At 41.3% G+C, this 19902-nt stretch overlaps 1 protein-coding gene across 4 annotated transcripts in view; it reads right to left on the bottom strand.

Moving 5' to 3' along the window:
* The window catches only part of LOC124272625 (MAM domain-containing glycosylphosphatidylinositol anchor protein 1-like), a 39558-nt gene extending 20915 nt beyond the window's left edge, over positions 1-18643 (bottom strand). Inside the window, exon 1 of one of the 4 annotated variants that reach the window (XR_006897376.1) lies at positions 17372-18643. The gene's annotated coding sequence lies outside the window, so the exon portion shown is untranslated. Of the gene's footprint in view, positions 1-16396; positions 16422-16770; positions 16792-17371 lie in introns of those variants that run through there. The other 3 variants (XM_046707822.1, XM_046707824.1, XM_046707823.1) reach the window with 3 other exon arrangements.
* Between the last annotated feature and the right edge of the window lie 1259 nt (positions 18644-19902).

Raw genomic sequence — 19902 nt, forward strand, 5'->3', positions numbered from 1 at the left:
TTAGTATAACGTCGGCATTTGTGATAATTAGCGGTGCCATATAAAAGAGATACCTGAATGAGTGAGTTTAGTTTTAGTTTGGCAATATTCCAGTAATATCATGCGCGGGGATACCGGAAAAGGCATTGTACCTATGTGGGGAATTGAACCTGGTCTTCGGTGTGACAAGCGAACGCTTTAACCACTTGGCTACTCCACTGCCCCAAGAGGTGGCTGAAAAGTACATCTTATTTTGAACCAAATACAAAGCTCGGTAGCGTAGTTCTTCAGGCATTAAAGTGACTACACTCACGTGCAAAAAGAAACGTCCCCAAAATTTAAATTATATTATATTTGCTGGATATGGCCAAACACATGAAAACAGTTCCGGAGAACACATTGCCCAAACACACACATGTATGACACCCCAAGGAAATACACGTTGCATGCCAGAAGCGGGAAAATGACTTTATTCAGTGAAATTTCCTGCACGTGCAGGAAATCACCCGTATGGAGATCGGTTATAAAACACGTTGGAAACTGTTCTTTGCACTCACAATCATCTGAAAATCCAGCAGAACATGCCTCGATTTACAGCAGAAAAGAGAAAAGACCGATTGACATGCTGCAGCTGGGGCAACGTACGACCATGTTGGAAGAATCCTCGGTTGTGCAAAAAGAACGATTCGGACATTGGTCACACGTTACAGACAAACTGGCCAGACAGCAGACAGGCCGAGGAGCGGTCGACCGGAAGTCACTACCCCACAAGAGAACCGTTACATACGGACGCTTCATTTAAGCAACAGATTCCTCGCCGTGACGTCATCATCAGTGCTTAGCCTCGGTCATCGCGCGTCAGCAGGTGGACAGTGTCCAGACGACAACGTCAACATGAGAAAATCGGAGCCTATAAACCGTTGAGGGGCATGACGTTACCGCCTTTAATATCGAGGTCGAAGATTGGTTTTGGCCAGGAATGTTCGTCAGTGGCAGCAACGGAACCGGCAACGGGTCCTTTTCAGCGTCGAGATTAGGTTCCTTGAACAGAACTGACGACCGAAGACGTGTCTACCACCGGCGTGGGGAACGGACGGCACGTTGTTGCATTCAGGAAACGGAACCATATGGCAGATGGAGTGTGACGGTTTGGGGTGGCACGTGGAACACCAAGACCGACATTGTTATCAACAATGGCAGCCTGACAGCCCGTCGGTATATTGATGAAGTTTTGCGGCCCCATATCCTGCCCTTCCTCCAGCAATATCCAGGAACCTTGTTTCAAGCAGGCAATAGAACACCTCACACAGCTTTTATCACAACGGCCTTTCTCAACGTCAACAATGTGCCCGTCCTGCCTTAGCCCAGAAGATCCCCTGACATGTATCCGACAGAGCACTTGTGGGGCCATCTTGGACGTAGGATTCTACAGCTTCCACACCTCCATTGACGATAAATGCACTGGCTCAGGCATTACAGACAGAATTGCGTCGGATCCCCAGTCACGTGATCAAGAGACTTTACCCACGACGACGTGTTCTGACGTGCACCGATGTAAGGGGTGGACATGCGCGGTATTGACGATCTGCCTTCCCATTTCAACCTTAAGCTTGGTTTTTTATCATTTCTTGTTTTGGCTTGCGCTCGAATACTGGACAATCGACCCCCATGTGACAACGTTCCCTGTACCACCGTTAGGTTTACAACGTTCTCTTTCTTTATGTCAGACATGCTTTACATACATTTCGTCATGCATACTAAACGTTCATATCTATTCGTGTTTGTGCTTGTGTGTTTTGGTAGTTGAAAAATACTTGGGACGTTTCTTTGCACGTGAGTGTAGGTATACCCTGTTGGGCAAATTTGGCTACCTCAATCAGCAGGTATTGCCAACTGCAACAGCCTTCCTTTGTAGACTTGATGTCACCTTGATGGATGACTCTCTCTCTTTGCCACTGTTAAAGGTTCGAATTCAAGACGGGAAAGGAGAGCCTCGGACAAACTTTCCAACGAATGGTGTTTTTATAAAATACATGGCATTGACAAGATCATGGATCATTTACTTCACATAGTCATTACAGTACTTAACCTAGGCTAAAAGCTTAGTCTCTGAGTATATAATTATATTGACAGAAACGAATATGTGAGATTCAGAACCTGAACCTGAGGACATATACACTTGCTTCCTTTATAGTGGATTACAGCTGGGTGGGAGGGAAAGTAATGCGGTTCAGGGACTGTAAGATAGACTATTCTTAAACCTGACGAGAGAGTTGACAACACTATGTAGAGGGTAATGTCGAGTAATCTCCATTCCTTGAAAATAATCGAGCCGAGGCCCCGGAGGGGCCGAGGCACATTATTTTAAGGAATGGAGAGTTACGAGGATATTACCCCTACTTAAATTACATTCGAAGTATTGGGGAATATTTCTGTTATCAAAATTAAATGTCAAAATGACAAAATGAAGGTTTTATTTTGAAACTGGAGACATCGCTCCATTCCTGAAAAGTAATGGAGCGAACAGACAATGGAATGACGTCACAAATGTAATTTAACATGAATGAACTACAAGTGCGATTCAGGCACTTCAGTGTCTGAATCGACGTGTTTGCACCTCGACAGGGGTTATGCTGAAAATAATAATGAATGCAATATTTCATCAAGGAAGGCCACACCAAATATGGGCTTCACACATCGATCCTAATCGATCTCGGATCTCACGTATGACGAACGAACGATTTAATCACTAAGCTACCCCACCGCTGAAGCAAGCAACTCCATCAACGCAATCCATCACACACTTAGGCTCAGATTTTTTCAGTCACTCCCCAACCGTGTAATGTTCAACGCGATGTTAACCAAATTCCACTTCACCTCACACTGAACTGTCCCACACGTCAATACGTAATATGGCTGGTACGTTTGACTGGTTTATAAGTTCAAGGTCAGAGGTGAACTTGACAAGAATATAAAAGACAAATAGTTGGATGTAGCTTACACATTCTTACGCATATATCGCAATTCAGGTGACAAAGTATACCTTTATCCTATAACTGTGTTCATTATGCCAAATTGATCTCAATTAAGACAGCTCTCAATTCTTACGCATATATCGCAATTCAGGTGACAAAGTATACCTTTATCCTATAACTGTGTTCATTATGCCAAATTGCCCTCAATTAAGACAGCTCTCAAATCTTACGCACATATCGCAATTCAGGTGACAAAGTATACCTTTATCCTATAACTGTGTTCATTATGCCAAATTGCTCTCAATTAAGACAGCTCTCAATTCTTACGCATATATCGCAATTCAGGTGACAAAGTATACCTTTATCCTATAACTGTGTTCATTATGCCAAATTGCTCTCAATTAAGACAGCTCTCAATTCTTACGCATATATCGCAATTCAGGTGACAATGTATACCTTTATCCTATAACTGTGTTCATTATGCCAAATTGCTCTCAATTAAGACAAGTTGTTTTATGGATGAATGCTTCTCTATTCTGTTATGATCCGACGGTTCGGTACAGTTCCTTATACTATCTCATGTATACATGATATTTTAGTTCAAACTGGAAATAATGACGTGGATTCAACTGACTGACTGAGTTTGGTTTTACGCCGCTTTTAGCAATATTCCAGCAACATCACGGCGGGGACACCAGAAATGGGCTTCACACATTGTACGTGTGGGGATTCGAACCTGGTCTTCGGCGACGAGCCAACGCTTTAACCACTCAGGCTACCCCACCGCCCCGGATTCAACAGTTTTGTGATAATATAGAATGGATAAAGAACAACATAAAGAATAGTCTCATTGACGTGTTTATACAGAAGTGGCACTCTGATCTAGAAGTATCATCTCAGGGTAGATTCTATAAATCTATTAAACTTAACACTGATATTTAATTCTACCTACAAAATTTACCTGATAAACAAAAAATTGTTTTAAATAATAATAATAAAATGCAGATTTCTTCATGCGCCTTTTCCACGTCAGCAGATATGCTCAAGGCGCAACAATGACAGATTTAAATAACATTGTTTAGATTATCATGTCATCGATTACCGATTGAGACTGGTAGATGGTACAAAATTGATATTTTGATAGGAAATGTACCCTATGTGTTTCAAATGATATTGGAGATGCATACCACTACGTGTTTAATTGTAATTATTTCAACGATCTGAGAAAGAAACTACTTCCAACATTGTACATCAAGAGACCATCTGTAAGCTTATTTCAAAGTAAAAATGTCTCGGATTTGATTAAATTGTCAACCTTTGTCGCACAATATTATCCAACTTTAGATAGACTTTATGTCGCCATTACTTAATTTATCTATTGACCTCTGTAAACCCTCATTATGTTATGTATCCACCCTTGAGAGAAACAAAAGTTCAGTTCAGCATGCTATTGTTCAAGACGTTAACACGGTACATGCATATCCTGTGTGTATTTGATTTCTTATGTGAAACAGGGTTGAGGTGAGGTGAAATGGGGTTTAACGTCGTACTTGAGAATATTTCGCTCATATGACGACGTGCATGCGTGTGTATGTGTGGCTGCTTGTACTCGCCCAGACTTAAGCTGGTTTTATAGAGAGAGCTCACTGAGATACCATGTCGCAGTTAAGCATGAATACACCACTCAGACACATTATACTGACTCTGAGCCGACCAGTCCTTGTTGTACCCATTAATGCCGAACGCCAGGCAGGGACCAACAAGTACTATATTTTAACGTCGTTTGGTATGACGCGGCCGGGGATCGAACCCGCGACCTTCCGCTCTCCGGGCGGACGCTCTAACCACTACACCACGGAGGCGGTCTATGTGAAACAGAACAACAAGCTTTGTTCAAGATGTTAACACGGAGCAAATCCTGTTTGTATTTGATTGCTTATGTGAAACAGAACTATACCATATGAAATGCAACTCTACATATCTAAAGGAGCATTGCATACACCATGACAACGCTTGAACGGCGGGATTTGGAAGTGTTCACTTTATGGTAAAATATCTATTAATGTAGGAAATTATAGTTTTGTTTAAGAAAAGATAAAATGACATAAGGATTTGCGTAATTGCCTATATTTCACCATTCTTGCGTTTCATAATTTAAGGGGTTAGTTTAATTTATCATTTAATCTCTGAATTTCGGACGTCAATATTTAGATAATTGGTTCTGTAAGTCATTGTGAGATGTTATCGGAATGTCGTGTTATAACCCCAGTCTACAATTCACATTAATTTTATTTCTCCGTCGTGGTAAACATGGTCGTTAGACTAAATAGAGAATGACAAGTTTGACCGGTTTTACCTCCAGCAATACCACAAGCACTTCGCGTATCTAAACCATCCCCTCTAATGAGGCAACGCAAATCTATAACTTAGCTTTTACGCAAACTATGAGCCCGAGAACCTACCCTCTCTAAGCTTTAGGCGCTTCGCGTCGCCAGATAAATCTGCCACATAAACAGTGTAACAAGACCTCCAGGAACGATAACTCTGACATCAGGCATCGTGAATCTTCGGGTTACGTCGTAATTTGCTAACTTCCGGTATTGTTTTCACAATCTAATAGAAATCTCGTGGCATGATGGCCGGAATTTTAAATCATGAAACATACTTGAATGCCCATATGTTCATACGATTAAACACTCACGATGTAACGCCTAGCTATAGCAACCTAAAGAAATTTAGATAAATCCCGTCTGTAGTCAACTCCGCCATGTTCATTTTGGGTGTAAACACGTGTGCGCAAGTTTAAGAATGGAACAAGCAACCTACAAACTCACATATGACTTGAAAATAATTATAGTCAATATCCCCCCATCCACTGGAGAGGCTTTACCGAGGCTTATTTAATAGGGAGTCCATAATAGTCTTATGTCATTTTTTAGTGTTAGGGATTGGTGCGGTGAACGCTGTGTACAGTATTAGGAATGTAGACTATCATATTTTACTTATTATCCAAGGTAACACATTAAATAACACATTCAATCACACTACAAATTCACAGCACACAACATAATGGCGATAAAAATATTGATATGCGTGCACAATAGTGTGTGTAGTCATACATGCAGTTTCACACAATCATGTTAAGGTCTGATTTTTATGGGAGGAGAAAAATGTTGAATAACAGGGTAAAGCATCCTATTAGATTCAGATTGCAGTTTCTTGACCAGTTTGACCAGTTTCGTCAACCTACTGCGATGCTTGCACTGTTTTATGTGTATTACGCACTACGCAGATAAGAAACCATGTGTATTACGCACTACGCAGATAAGAAACCATGTGTATTACGCACTACGCAGATAAGAAACCATGTGTATTACGCACTACGCAGATAAGAAACCATGTGTATTACGCACTACGCAGATAAGAAACCATGTGTATTACGCACTACGCAGATAAGAAACCATGTGTATTACGCACTACGCAGATAAGAAACCATGTGTATTACGCACTACGCAGATAAGAAACCATGTGTATTACGCACTACGCAGATAAGAAACCATGTGTATTACGCACTACGCAGATAAGAAACCATGTGTATTACGCACTACGCAGATAAGAAACCATGTGTATTACGCACTACGCAGATAAGAAACCATGTGTATTACGCACTACGCAGATAAGAAACCATGTATTACGCACTACGTATGTGTATTACGCACTACGCAGATAAGAAACCATGTGTATTACGCACTACGCAGATAAGAAACCATGTGTATTACGCACTACGCAGATAAGAAACCATGTGTATTACGCACTACGCAGATAAGAAACCATGTGTATTACGCACTACGCAGATAAGAAACCATGTGTATTACGCACTACGCAGATAAGAAACCATGTGTATTACGCACCTACGCAGATAAGAAACCATGTGTATTACGCACTACGCAGATAAGAAACCATGTGTATTACGCGCTACGCAGATAAGAAACCATGTGTATTACGCACTACGCAGATAAGAAACCATGTGTATTACGCACTACGCAGATAAGAAACCATGTGTATTGCTAACATACATCTAACAACCGGGTTAACGGGGTCGAACTAAGTGTTTTCGTGGTTTTGCGTAGATAAATATTCAACGAATACATTAGAAAACCCATGAATATCCAATAGGCTATAAAGCATAGGGTGGTCATCCACCTACAAATAGGGAGTAAACAATCACTTGACAAAGTAAAATGTGACGAGTTGTACACAAACATGGCCACACATGTAAACAAAATGTGAGCAGATATGTACACCAAGTTTCACAAGATATGTATACAAAATGTGACGTGATGTATGTGCAGAATGTGTTGATAGATGTATACAAAATATGACGAGTACTGTAAACAAAATATTTATGTGACGGCATGTGTGTACAAAGTGACGAGTGGTGCGTGCAAAATGTTACGAGGTATGTACAGTACAACCAGAAATTATTGAGAATTTAAAGATTGTAAATTTTTTTTTTTTTCACTCATTACTCACGTATTAAATGTGAATATTAGCAGAACATAACTCCAGATTCAAAGACAGGTGAACAGTTAGTATTTTGTCAAGTCACCATGGGCAGCAATGCAGGCTTCAATGCGACGGGGCATACTACTGATCAAAGAAGTTAGAAAGTCGTGGTCCATGCTGTCCCAATATCGGACCACCTCTTCTTTCATTTCAGCAATATTTGTCAGATATTTCTTATTGACAGTTTCCTTCATAAATTTTAAGTCTCCAAACATTTTCTATTGGATTTAGGTCAGGGCTATAGCTTGGCCAATCTAATAATGTCATGTTTGGGTCCGAAACCAGGCCTGTGAATGCTTTGAACGATGTTTTGGGTCGTTGTCCTGCTGGAAAATCAAAACATTTCCATAGAACACGTGAGCAGATGGAAGTAAATGTCCCTCGAGAATATCTGTGTACCGCTCACTGTTCATATTCCCTTCAAATACACAGAGGGGCGTTGCCCCTAACACAGATATGCCACCCCACACGTTAAATTTCGGACTGTACTTTGGGCGCTGATACAAAGGTTTTTCAGTTTGTTTGGTCCAGAATTTCAGTGTATTAGGAAACAGCCACACAGAACTTTCATCTGAGAAAATCACATTGTCCCAGTTAAAATTTCTATGCTGTAAGCACCAGTTCAACCTTCGCTCCTTTTGTTCAGGTTTCATGATCGGTGATGGAATTCCTCGACTTTTCTGCCAACCCATTGCATGCAGCTCAGTTCTAATTGTCTCCTTACAGACAGCCACAGGTCCTCTATCAATCATATCCAGCCTTAAGTTTTCTCAACTTCTTCGTTTGTTTTTAGAAACAAGAATACCAAGCCGCCTCCTGTCACCGACAGTCAATTGTCTGGGCCTACCTGCGCCTCCCTGGTGCTCAATGCCATATCCATTTGCAATATTTTTCAAAACACGATATACAGTGGCCAAAGGGATGCCTGTTCTACTTGAAATCACTTTAGCTGATCTGATGTCCTTGTTATAATACTCTAAAATCAACTTCCTCTTCTCTAAATCATCCATACTGAGGATCACTGAAAATGTCGTCTGCTAGCAAGTAAACAAAGGGGGATAACTCTTCGCAAACTAATGAAAAAGGATTAAGGGAGTTGTCTCTCTTGAATTAAACCAAGCACTTGATAGCTGGTCAAGGTTGTTTATACTAGAAATCCAATTAAACATATTCCTAAAATTCTCAATAATTTCTGGTCATACTATATATACACACTGTGATGACATCGTACAAAATGTGTGACATGTGTCTGCAAAATATGTACATACAATGTGGCAACGACATATTTGAACCCCAAAAATGTAACAAAATCTGTATACAAACTATGACGAGTGAGTGAGTTTACTTTTACGCCGCCTTTAGCAATATTCCAGCAATAACATATCACGGCGGGGAACACCAGAAATGGGCTTCACACATTGTACCCTGTGGGGAATCGAACCCAGGTCTTCTGCGTGACGAGCGAACGCTTTAACCACTGGGCTACCACACCGCCCCACAAACTATGACGAGATAAAGAAACAAAATGTGACGACAAAAATACAAAATGAAACGACATATGTACCAGTAAAAGGTTGCCAAGATTACTCTTATCCCCTCCACAATCAAACCATTGTGCGTGTAAGTTTAATGATATACAACGTCAGAGCAAAACAATACCCAGTTTTGACTTTCCCCAGAAACAAATCCGTTTAGTATAAGGGGAATAATAGCGATGAAAATGAGTAAACTACGCCCCAATGAAATATAAATATGGAAAGTCTGTGCTGAGGAATACCCATTCTTGACGTTCCTCAGAAACAAATCCGTTTGATGCAAAGGGAATGATAGCAGTGACAATATTATATGAATGGGTCACTGAAAATCAGTATTGAACACTAACGGAAGAGGATCTAGAGGGTAACCTTGTAGGAGGCAACTCTGAGGCAATACAGGTAGCAGTGAAATGTGTAGTGGGTGAAGATGACGATAAGTAGACCGTGTTTTTACTCGAGACGACAATAACATGATTCATGGTTTGGTGTCTCATCAAAATAGCTTCATGTTTTTCAAATAAGTTGTATTCATGCGTCTGAAAGTAGAGCAGGTGGTAGATCGGAACGCTTGACGGAGCGGGTCAAATTGTCTTTTTGATGGGGATACGCTGTGCTGTTGGGAGGTCTCGCGAGAAAGAATGAGAGTGTTTTCGAGGTGTGCAGATTGATGGCTATATAAAAGGCTTTGCTGATGCCTTGGAAAATGAGTGGGCTAGGTGGTATTTTTTAATTATTTTGCCCTTATATGGTGTTCCGCTCTTCAAAAGATGAATGGGACATCCATTTCTTTTTCCTCACAAAGCCCTAATGTACCTGGTGAAATATGTTAGCTACAGACAGACAGCGTACATAGAGAATACTACACGAGGTCTCATTGCATACGAATTATACGAAACGAGTGTCCTTCCTATGGTATCTACGACCGAGCACACAAAAAGCGAGGTCAGATACCATAGGAAGGTCACGATTTTCGTATAATTCGTATGCAATGAGACCGAGTGTGGTATTTTATTTATTACCCACGTTTTATATGCATTAATGTTTTGTTATTTTTATGGTTTCAAACCGAAACCGGTTTCATAAAGAGTTTTGTACTGTAGTACAATATTTGCATGACATCACACTGTAATGACGTCATTGCCTTGGTCACCGACGTCACGATGCATGTCAGTTGTTGTCGTCTCGTACAGCCTCCTACAGTAAACTACTCAGTAGCATCCCGTTTCTTCGTTTGCAGTTGCTTCTTTCGGCTAACATTACTGGTGGAAACATTGCGTTTATGTTTTTCGACGGATATAATGTCTCGGTTCGACTCACAATTAAACAGCGACACGGCAACGTTCGCAATGTTTACATTCCCACAAAGCATTTAAGTTGTAGAATGAATGAATTTACGTGTTTGTTATGAATGGAGAAATAGTTACGTCATAATGTGACCTAATTGAGAGGTAATCGGTTATCCAATCAAATCGTTAGAATGTCAGGTCAAGTCGTTACGACACAGGTCAACGCGATACGGCACTCGTGTGACGTACGAGATTAGTATGCAACTACTCATACGTTGACCACGTCGGTAATACAGTAACCTATGTTTATAACGAACTGACGGATATAACGAACTGTTCTATGATCCCGGACACTCGCTGTATATTTTGGTCGAAATGTTTACAACGAACTATATTTAGTTACCCTTTGAGTTCGTTTTAGGCGTAGTTCAAATACGCAAAATATACTTCATTTAAAACGTTTAGACGCACTAGTGTAAATATAGGCACTTACTTCAGGCAACTGTTCTAAACTAAATTTTGCAAAATATTCCATACTGTTTAAAGGTACTGTTGACACATGAACTGATGTATTGTAAAACAAATTTGTAACGTTGAAAAGATTATTGTCATGAGTTCAATAAGTGATAAAAATCAGTGAAAATTGGGAAATTCTTAACAAAACTTTACACCAAAACGCAGCTGTTCACATGCACGATATTTGCACATGCTTTTCAGCAATTTGATGCATGGTCCTCGTGCAATTCATCTGCATACGGTTTGCAGTCGGTTCCCCCAAGTTAGAGGAGAAATCAATCTTCGATGTAACCATATATACATAACATAATCCGTTTAACTGTTATCACTTCTCCCTGAAGATAAAAGTGAAACATGTTGGAGAAGATCCGTGTCGTGTTATTATTTCCGAAACTTCTTCTTATATATATGTACTACTGTATCCATAATATATAGTGAGTTTGAAAGGAAGTATTTATCACAACTATCCAAATATCTGTCAGTTGCAATTGTTTGCGTGCAAACAGGCATGAAAATGTTGAAAACACGATATTAAAACAACACTACTAATTACCTAATGTATACTTTTCAACTTCCGTATCTGTTTCCTTTACACGTCTGTATTTATGGATCGTATGCAGGAGCACATACATGAACTCCACTGCAGTGAATGATGCACAAAACGGCTCTACGTGGCTTCTAGTTAGTCATGTATGTCGCTGTTGTGAGTTTAGAAGTCACTTGAAACTGGCTTTGGGAAGAACTACTTTCAAATACTGGTGTAATCATTGGAGTTAAAATACCCAAATAGAAGTGCATGAGGAGAAAGGTTTTTTTTGTCGTGTCAAAGATTACTGCAGTCGTGGGTATAGGTGTATGCGCGCGTGCGTGTGTGTGTGCGTGTGCGTGCGTGCGTGCGTGTGTGTGTGTGTGTGTGTGTGTATATTAACAGCGGGTTGTCATGGAAACAAGGACTGATCCATATGGATAAATGCAATGCTAATGGGGAGTATCCAAAATGACAATGTTATTTCCGACCCTAAATAATCTTTAAAATACTTTAAATAGGTAACATATTCAACAATATTGATTGAGAGAAGAGTTTCATTCACTCGATCGTCTAAATATCTAGTGGCCTAGACCTTGACCCGCAAATGTTGATACCAGTTTGGAAAACGCGCCCACCCGTTGTGATTATTGTAAGTAAACACTGATCAGCGGGTGTATGTAATATGTCGCTTCCATTGTGCTAGGGACACAATCGAGTCCTATGACTTACCCTAGGGCTTACAGTGCTCACTTAAACATGCATACAGCTACATACATATGGAACATAAACAGCCCTGGAGAGTTATATATATATTCATGAAACAAAACTGGAGCAAGTATATAAAGACTTTACACAGCCAGAAGGCTGTGTCAGTTTTACATTATTCCGCTGTATATTGACGATAACAATCGTGTTGTGCCTCTACCCTTTGTCGCTGTATGAAATGACATTGTCGTTCAAATAAATTATTTGGGTTTTTTTTCAATTATTTTTTTTACACTTTAAACATTCAAATAAAATTCATGTTGCCGTACAATATATTCAAGACTTATTCATTGTATTAAAGGGGAAATCAAACTCGCTTGGTCAACTCCGAGCTTGTCTGTTCGTATGTGAACGTAATTGGATACATGATATTTCTTATAGGTTAATTTCAATATATACAAATGCGTAAATGGTGTTCAAATTGCTTTCTTATTTTACAATCATTCCCCGTCCGAATAAATGTGCAGTAAACGCTATAAATGGTGATAATTGTTTAGAAAACGATACCGTACAAAAAGAATACGTATAGTCAGTCGGCTTTATGATAATTTGACCTTTCACAGAGGTCAAAGTTCATGGCAAAGACGTGTTTGGGGATTGAGAAGAAGTCACGGCATCAATGTGGACAATAAACATGGCTGCTGGGGTAAGACTGAGAGTCTGGGCTGGTTATAGGGCTTAGCAGGCTCATGTTAGAGAGATATCTGCGTGTTTTAAATGGCAAGGTGAAATTGTTTCTCTGTACAAAGCCTAGATGAATCTCGTCGATATGCCTGGCATCTGTGATGTCCAATCCCGACATGTGAGGAATTATTTCGATGTGTAAGGTCCGGTTTGTGTCAAAGGTTCTCGCGTTTGAACTTCTCAAATCAATTACACGTTACAATCAGCTGTTGTAGAAGATTTTGTGTCAAGATTGGGACCCCAATAAGATGAAAATACAACTGAACTACATATATATATAAATATATTTAAAATATCTGCTCACTATGTGAGTTAGAGACAATGTATTACGGAATGACAGAGAGGTGGACGAGGGAACCTTTATTATATATATCAAAGTCAAGTGAACCTCTTTGACTTTGATTTGACTATACACATCATTTGTTTGAGTTTTACTTAAGGTTGGGATTGTTTTGTGTCTGTTGTTTCTGGGGGTGTCTGTTTTTGAGGGGGGGGGTGGTGTGTGTGTTGTGGGGTCTGTTTTGTTTTATTTTGTTTTCTTTTAAGGGGGAGTTAATTTGGCTTAGGTTTTCGGGGAAGTGTTTTTATAAGTGTTGAATTGTTTTGTTTTTACTTGGGTTTCTAAGGGGATGGGTGAAGGGGGACTTCCGTCTCAGGGTGTTGTTCACCATGGTACAAATTAAGCATGCGCAAGTAATTGACGTTCCCGTGGATGACGTTCCCATCTACACTCAAAGTACATTTCAGTATTCAGTAACCCAACAGTATTCAGTAACCCGAACCCAACTGGCCCAAAAGGTTGTCCGCTCAGAGCTCAGAACTGGACCTCAAAGCACTGAAAACCCATTTATCATTGGGACAGGTTTTGGCAGGAAAAGGTATTTTATTCCTGTCGATCAAAGACTCGGCCCCTGACCTTTGCATACACAGATAGCGAATTATTGAACATCCTTCCTTTCACGTGCACTCATGCCAAGTTTGACAGATAACAGATGAGTGCACTTTGTCATGAAAAAAGCGTCCATGTCAACGATGACTGGTTTCCCGTAGATACCGTCGCAGGATAATAAGTGTCGTTGTCGCTGTCATGTCGGCCGTCTCACAGTCCCTGAACCATATTATGTCCCCTTCCACATAGTCTGTCTCACAGTCCCTGAACCACATTATTTCCCCTACTGCATAGCCCTCCCTGCAATGCTCAAGCCCTAAATGAAGCAAGTCTAGATTTCCCCAGGTTATCCCAACTCACTGGGGCTCCTTTTGAATGGGTTTATTTGTTCCTCTCAATGTTACATATATGGCGTTAGTCTACCTTCCACCCAGTCCTCACGTTTATAGTTATAAATGAAGCAAGTCTAGATTCTCCACATGTTCTGGAATTTCCTATCTCGTTGTATCTTCCAAGGCAAGAGTGTTCACTAATCTATAAACTAGCTTTCGGAAACTTTCGGAAGTTTAGTTTTACGCCGCTTTTAACAACATTCCCGCAAAACCACGGCTTGGGACACCAGAAATGGGCTTCACACATTGGAACCACGTGGAATCGAACTTTGCGTGACGGACGAACACTTTAACCACTAGACTAACCACTTGAGATTCTTTTCAGTTTAGTGTTGTGCGATATGAAGAAATACTTCAGACCATAGTCTGTCTCACAGTCCACAGTATTTTCCCTTCCGCTCAACTCTTTCTGTAACGCAAAAGTCCTAAAAATTTCCTCAGGTTCAGGTTCTGAAACTATAAACTATAAATATCTCAATTCTGTAGCCGGTACAAGACCATATATAGTCGGTAGCATACTGTCATACTATAGTGTTATTGGTGCAATAAACCAGTCGGTTAAACTACTTATTACTTTTCGAGAAATCTGCAAATGACTTACATAGCACGAACTACTTTTAAGATTCATTCGTCACGTAAAGGTCTGTGGAGTAGCATAGTGGTTAAAGCGTTCGCTCGTCACGCTGAAGACCGGGTTCGATTTCCCACATGGGTACAATGTGTGAAGCATATGTTTGGTGTCCCCCACCATGATATTGCTTGAATATTGCTAAACGCGGCGTAAAACTAAACTCACTCACTCACTCTATCAATGGAATCAATAAAAATCCATACGTTGCAATATTCTGTATTACGGAGACATGCTTTATTTGATATGACATTATACAGAAACACCCAGCAAATAATCTCAACAATAAATCAGTATTATGACCCTTAAGCAAACATGCTTAGTTTTTATTCACCGGCATTGTGCTCAAGTACAAATACGTCAAAATCAAGTAGAAATAACCCAAGTGAATATACAGCCTCATGGCCGTAGGGAATACATACTCGAAATGAAGGGCGTGCGTTTTGTCATCAGAACAGAACAACCTATAGTGTAGAGTGGCAGAGTGTATCTTAGCGCGGTCTTGTATTGCTATGGGTATATATATGTAATGAAGGATGACAATAGACTGGCTCATTACACCGACAGCGGTGCGCCCATACTTATCATATCTCCATAGCCCCGGAGTTGTTGTATATTACCTGGGGTATCAATGAAACTCGGAATGGACAAACAGCGAACAAAGATGTGGGATTTATTTTATAGGTACGAACTGATGCGGAAATATCATTTGATGTGTTCTGGCGTCTCTCTCTACTTCATATATAACTATCTCTTTCGCCTATAAAATTATAGCTACTCTTTTGAACATTTGTAAAGTACATAGCTTTCGGGATATTTCTGTAGGGCGAAGTGCATGGGCGATGGGTTCTTATAATGAGGTAGTTGATGCATACCGTCCACCAAGTCAACTGGGGACGTCTATAGTTGTCTGTTTTATGTCCTCTATATCAAGCCCCACATCAATACTGGGAGTGAAATATTCTGGACTTGTAAGTTTTGCACCAAAGTCTGGTTCTGTTTGATTAATGTTTTCGTTGGGATTGGCTGAGGTTAAACGTATTAATCACGTGACTGTTTAATTGACTGATGGTTGATTTGTTTGTGATTGACTAATGTCAACATTCAGTGCGTGTAGACGCACACAATTAGCAGCGGTTTCAATAACTAATATTGAAAATGAAAACCACAGTAAAACACTTTCAATAAAACTCAGTTACAATGAAGCAACTGATATAAGAATGTAACCAGAGTGAAGGTATTAACTCTACAGGTTACTAACCATTAAAAGCTGGACATCAGACTGCAGAGGTTTTGTATCTGGTTTTACGTATTATTAATAGTAAGAGTAATAACTAAAAAAACATGCAACCCCACTATTTACCCATCCCTACCGCCATCCCAACCCCACATGCACCCGTATCCACCCTAATCCCCAAAATCTTCTGCACTATCCTTACTCACCTTAATGTCCACCCAAATCCCAAACCTCATATGTACCATCCTAAGTCACCCTAATTTCCACCCAAATCCCCATCCTCATTTGTAGCCTTACCACCACCCGACCTCATCCACCCCAACCCCTACACCTACCCTCGACCCTCATCCAAAGCCCATGCTACCCTCATCCCTCGAGGCAATGCAGTGTCTACAATAAAGAGACTGTCCTCTACCTGAGTAGCAGTTGATGAGCTCCCTTTACCCTCCCCACCACCCGACTTCATCCACACACACACCCACACCCACACCCACACCCACACCCACACCCACACCACCCACCCTCGACCCTCATCCAAAGCCCATGCTACCCTCATCCCTCCAGGCAATGCAGTGTCTACAATAAAGGGATTGTCCTCTTACCTGAGTAGCAGTTGATGAGCTCCCTTTACCCTCCCCACCACCCGACTTCATCCACACACACACCCACACCCACACCCACACCCACACCCACACCCACACCACCCACCCTCGACCCTCATCCAAAGACCATGCTACCCTCATCCCTCGAGGCAATGCAGCGTCTAAAATAAAGGGATTGTCCTCTTACCTGAGTAGCAGTTGATGAGCTCCCTTTCCCGTCCCACCACCCCAACCCCCACACCCAATGCTAGATTCACCCTCGACCCTCATCCAAAGACCATGCTACCCTCATCCCTCGAGGCAATGCAGCGTCTAAAATAAAGGGATTGTCTTTTACCTGAGTAGCAGTTGATGACCACCCTTTCCGTCCCACCACCCCAACCCCCACACCCAATGCTAGATTCACCCTCGACCCTCATCCAAAGACCATGCTACCCTCATCCCTCGAGGCAATGCAGCGTCTAAAATAAAGGGATTGTCTTTTTTACCTGAGTAGCAGTTGATGACCACCCTTTCCCGTCCCACCACCCCAACCCCACACCCAATGCTAGATTCACCCTCGACCCTCATCCAAAGCCCATGCTACCCTCATCCCTCGAGGCAATGCAGTGTCTAAAATAAAGGGATTGTCCTCTTACCTGAGTAGCAGTTGATGAGCTCCTTTACCCTCCCACCACCCCAACCCCCACACCCAATGCTAGATTCACCCTCGACCCTCATCCAAAGACCATGCTACCCTCATCCCTCGAGGCAATGCAGTGTCTAAAATAAAGGGATTGTCCTCTTACCTGAGTAGCAGTTGATGAGCTCCCTTTCTCTGATCTTCAGTTCATGTTTGGTGACGTCATGACGGCGTCGCAGCTCGGAGTACCTTGTTTTACCCTTCAGATTATTGGCAGCAGATTCGTTCAACAGAATCCTACAAGTAGACAGATCCTCGCTCGCAATATTCTCACTCCTTATTACTCCCAGAAGTCGGTTTTCAAGCGACCCTGCTTTCGCTGTTGATTCATTCAGATTCTTTTCAGATTTCCCAAGTTTGAAGGTTTTGTCCTTTAGCTGGTTCTTCAGAATCGATCTCTCGCGGAGTCAGGGAAGCGATCTTGTTATCGGCGTGAAGGAGACGCTGGTTGACGTTTAGGACTTCCCGTTGGGCGTCATTCAACGACTTGCGGGTTTCATTTAACCTTACCTCTGTTTGTAGCAAATCATGCTCTTTTCTTTTTATCTGCTCTCTTAAATATTCAAAATTCCGAGTCAGACCAGACAGAACCCGGTCCCGAGAAGCGGAGGATTTACCCGTTAAGTTAGGGACGGTCTTCCGCCTATCGTATGGCCGTTTGTCAGTGCCCAATAACTCCTGTACAGAGTTCTCCAGCTCCTTAATCCTTACCTCGTGTTTTTCTTTAACCTGTTCAAAGTTTTCCTTGATTGAGTCGACTTTGGTAACGACGTCATTTTGCGCTTGACCGTCGACCCCAAGGAGCTGTGTCATGCTTCGCCCTAGCGGTTGTCCCACCATGCTCTTGCAGCTGTACCCGTCAATGTTGGAGAGTTGTATGGTGTAGGAGCACTCGCCGCTCTTGAACGAACATCCATCAATCTGAATATCTTTCTTTGAGCTAGACACTGCCCCAGACAGCGTCAGCACAACCAATACACAAAACTGACACCGCATGTTGAAACGTCAGCGTTTACAACTGCGACATCAACAACAATACCAACGAAATCTGTTTGTAGGGCTACATAGAGCTCGTACACCTACCGTCAGTGTAAAGGATCCGTGAGTTTTAAAAAGTAAATAACTTCAACACAACCCATGCGTGACGACCTCCGATAAACTCCCTCGTCTTTCGTGTGAAACTGATCAAATGTACATCCAAATCCAACAATTTTGGGCGGCGCAGTAGTTCCCACTTTCTCTGTCAAAGATGGCTTGTCACTGTGAGGTTGTAGGACACAGGGAACGTGTACCACAATGAAAGGCTTGCAGAGCCCGTCAGTCAAGTCCCGATACAACGTCGACGCTGAACAGACAGCCCAGCACACATTCGCCACAATCAAAGGCTTTTCTAACTAGACTTGCTGCGGCTTTAATTGGCCTCAGCAAAACGTTACCTCTGTAGAGTACAGTCCTCTGGGGATTGTTTACCTAGATGAACTGGAGTTCATTAATGATGAAATTTGAAAGTCAACCCTGATAAACTTGATTATATTTTCTAAACCCTTGTTTTTAAAAACAACTTTTCTGTTTTAAAAAAAACACCTTGATTTTGCTTGTTTGATGAGGGAATACTGAAATTTATGACGAGTCTGGTTAGTAAAACTAAAAGCATCTTCCTACACTGTCGAGATAGAGGTTGAAGACGTTGCTGAGGACGTTTTCTGACCCGGGATTCCCTGCTAATGTTACCTGAGTCACACTCGGAACACTGACATTCTCTTGAAAAAAATACATTTTAATCGAAGTACTGATAAAAGTATAGATTTTTTCGTTATAGTGGACAATTCGCAAAAATGGATTAATTTCGATTTATATTTCGTTATTATCAGTATTGCATGGCACAGCAGATGTTGGAATGTCTCAGGTATTTGGGTTTGAATATGGTGATTAATGATTTAGCACAACGCAATTTATAGTAAGGTATGTTCACCAGCTCCGTAATATATAACTGGCATATTGTGATCTACGAACTCCTGCTATTGGCATTATCGTGGCAGCAAGTATAAGAAAGAGACCGAGTGAATGTTGTTTTCTGCCAGTGTCAATATTTGTGCACATGTGTTATGAAACCCATTCTGGACCAAGCAAACCAGTGGTTGATATCATGACCACTGTGCCATCCCTCCGGATGCCACAACATTAGCCTGCATAATACCGAATCCAGAACCAATAGTGGTAGTTTTCATAGAAGTCATGGCTGTAGTATTTGTTGATATTTTATACAGTGTAGGTAATAGCAGCAACTATTCCTGCAGTGTAGGACAGCAGGGAATCCCTACTCATTTAACATTTTTGGAATCGAACTGGACTACCAGCGCGACGAGCGAACACCTTAACCTCTGCACTAACACACCCTTAGTAACGTCAGTGATGAGGTTCTGATTACGACGTTTTGCATATTATCAGCATCACTTAAATGATCATGTTACCTACGATTTCCCTTATTTGTAGCCTGCACGTAAACCCCCCATCTGATGCCATAGTAACTGCTTGTTCATTCTGACCCGTGTCATGTTAAACTAACCGCAACAACCACACATACGTACTTACTGACTTGCTCAGAATGCATCTAAGTCTATTCTATATAATCACATG

The sequence above is a fragment of the Haliotis rubra genome, unplaced genomic scaffold (assembly GCF_003918875.1).
Source record: "Haliotis rubra isolate DU_JTF1 unplaced genomic scaffold, ASM391887v1 Scf171, whole genome shotgun sequence".
NCBI classification, from domain to species: domain Eukaryota; kingdom Metazoa; phylum Mollusca; class Gastropoda; order Lepetellida; family Haliotidae; genus Haliotis; species Haliotis rubra.